Source organism: Penaeus monodon, chromosome 1 (assembly GCF_015228065.2).
Source record: "Penaeus monodon isolate SGIC_2016 chromosome 1, NSTDA_Pmon_1, whole genome shotgun sequence".
In the NCBI taxonomy this organism is placed as follows: domain Eukaryota; kingdom Metazoa; phylum Arthropoda; class Malacostraca; order Decapoda; family Penaeidae; genus Penaeus; species Penaeus monodon.
In genome coordinates this window covers 45,607,870-45,610,369 of record NC_051386.1, presented here as the reverse complement: position 1 = coordinate 45,610,369, position 2,500 = coordinate 45,607,870, and the positions used below count along the sequence as shown (strand labels likewise).

General features: G+C 40.8%; 1 protein-coding gene across 1 annotated transcript in view; it reads right to left on the bottom strand.

Moving 5' to 3' along the window:
• The window catches only part of LOC119573053 (small nuclear ribonucleoprotein G-like), a 7,489-nt gene that overhangs the window by 4,032 nt on the left and 957 nt on the right, over positions 1 to 2,500 (bottom strand). The window lies entirely within an intron of this gene.

Below are 2,500 nucleotides of genomic sequence, written 5' to 3'. Positions count from 1 at the left end.
CTCGAGAACTATTGTCTTCACCTAATTTCAGACCACCTGACATGAGGTATAAAGAACTACATAAATATTTCACGATAAATCAGAGACTTGGGAGTACCGAGTGGACTACAACTTTTAGTCCTCTACAAGAACACAAGCTTCAATTTGCCCTTACTTAGCATGTCCACACTAAAGATGAACTAATTTTCCAGTTGGTTAATATTCCCGAGAACAACAAACAGAAACAGAGGGAAATGGACAATGTCATTTTGTAGATCATAAGAAATAGAGTAATAAACACAGATACAGTTGCTGCTGCCTCATATTTACTGTCTGCAAAATGATGAAAATATCCGGTGCATATCACTGCTCAGACACGAAGTCCACAACACTCTCACACAGCCAGAGTTCTTAATGTTCATTTACTGTAAGTAGGCACAAAGTGCTAAGAAAGGGGGGGGGGGGGTACATGGGGATTGCCTCCCTGTCTAGGAGGAAGGTAGGAAAGATATTATTAAAAATGATGCCTAACACATTAAATACATAATCTGAGCTACTACAGAGCAAGTACTAGAACACATCATTCTATGAAAATTTTCTTCTGTATCATTTTCTTCCCAAATTGATAATAATGGAATAATGCTCCCAGCGCAGCAAAAAAATGACAAAAAGTTGTTGAAAGCAATGGAAAATCAGATGGATTTGTAGTACACAACGTAAATGAGGGAAATCTAAAGAGCCAATTAGATTTGTGCTGGAATGTGACATGACCATAGGCACTGGTGTTCAACACAATAGAACCAATCAGAATGAAACAGATCATCACGTGACAATAGAAGCTGGGCCTAGGAGAAGGCAGTTGAAATTCAAATCAGTTCCATCATGGCTAGGAAGTGTCAGGTGTGATAATAACTATTTTGATTTCATTGCAAAATTTCAAAATAACGATATGAGTTCATTATACCAGTGAAATCACAGTGCACTGCCTATGGAAGTATAGTGCCTGAAATGTAAGACACCAAGTCATTATAGAAAAGAAGGCACCCATCCATTATCAATTTATCGAGGCCATGGAACTGAACCCTTAACTGTCTGATTAGGAATGGCGGAGAGTAATCATGATTCCCGTCAACAATGACCTGGAGGACCCCGACGATCCCAGTGACAAAAAGCCTGAGGTAGTGCTTAAGGTAAGGTGTGGATAAAACTGTTCCTGGGTCTGGTTTCTCTCCTGCCGGAACCTATGAGGTGAAGATTTTGTGGACCAGGTGAGGGCTGGAGGGGGGGAGGGGCAGAAGCCTCCACCAAAAGAAGGGGGTTTAAGGGGGCAAAACCCCTACATCACCCAAAAAAAAAAAAAAAAAAAAAAAAAAAAAGTTGCTTGCCTGGGCTCTATCCTGCCAGAATATAGGTGAAGATTTTACAGACCAGGCAGAAGTCTTCACCCCCTATATAACCTGGAAGTGGGTGGATATACTGAGCTCTTCTTTGTGTCACCGATATTTCTCGAAATTTCCCTCCCCCCCAAATTCCCTGATATGTATTATGCCCTCCCCAGGTATTGGGACCAATAGTTGTGGTTCTCTGCAAAGGAAATGAGGAAAATTTTCCATGCATGTCAACCAGGAGTGCAGTAAAATAAGTGTAGGGAGTGGTTACTTTGACAAAAACTAAGACATTTTTCATCCATGGCAAAATGTGTGCAAATAAAAAAATAAGGGAGATATAGGGCAGACAAGAGTGAAGATCGCCCCTTCATTTTCTAAGTCCCTTCCATGTTTACTTCGCGAGAATCAAAACAATTGTGATGCGGAACTCATTACCAAGTAGTCCTTGTACTGCTACGCACTCGTGAGAACGAATATTTTGTCATTATCAGCATCCGTTTTCTTGAATTCATGTATGTAATGCGTTCTTTTCCTTTTATTGTTCTTCATTTATGTGTTTTGGTAAGTATTTATGCTATTCTGTACAATAACCGTGTGCGCATGCACGTTTTGCCACCGGGAGATTTGACAGGCCGTGCAACGCCATTACGTCGAGAAACGCAATATTTTATTTCAAGTGCTGAGTCGATTCCGGGTCATTTTTAAAGCCCTTTTGTGGATATACTGGACAAATAGACATTTGTTTCTATCTCAGCCCGATATCTAAATCCATCCAGTGCCGCAAATGCTGAAAAAAGTGATTAGAAACCAAGCAATTGTGACCATAGACGGAAATGAAGAAATGTTCGGTGTTTCGCGATATAAAGGTATGTGGTTTTATCCTGGCTAGGTGTATACAATACAACAGGGGTCCAGAGGGCGTAGCCCTCTGACTAGGCGTATATATTACCACGGGGGTCCAGGGAATATATAGATCGTAGTGTATAAATCCCACAGGATTAAGGTTAGGTTGGTTTATTAGTTAGGATGCAATGTACGATTACCACGGGGGATCTGGATTAAGTGAAATCCTGTAGATTTTAACCGAACGATAGGTTTGGTTCCCTTAGAGTTTTTCGAAAGTTGGCGCGTCA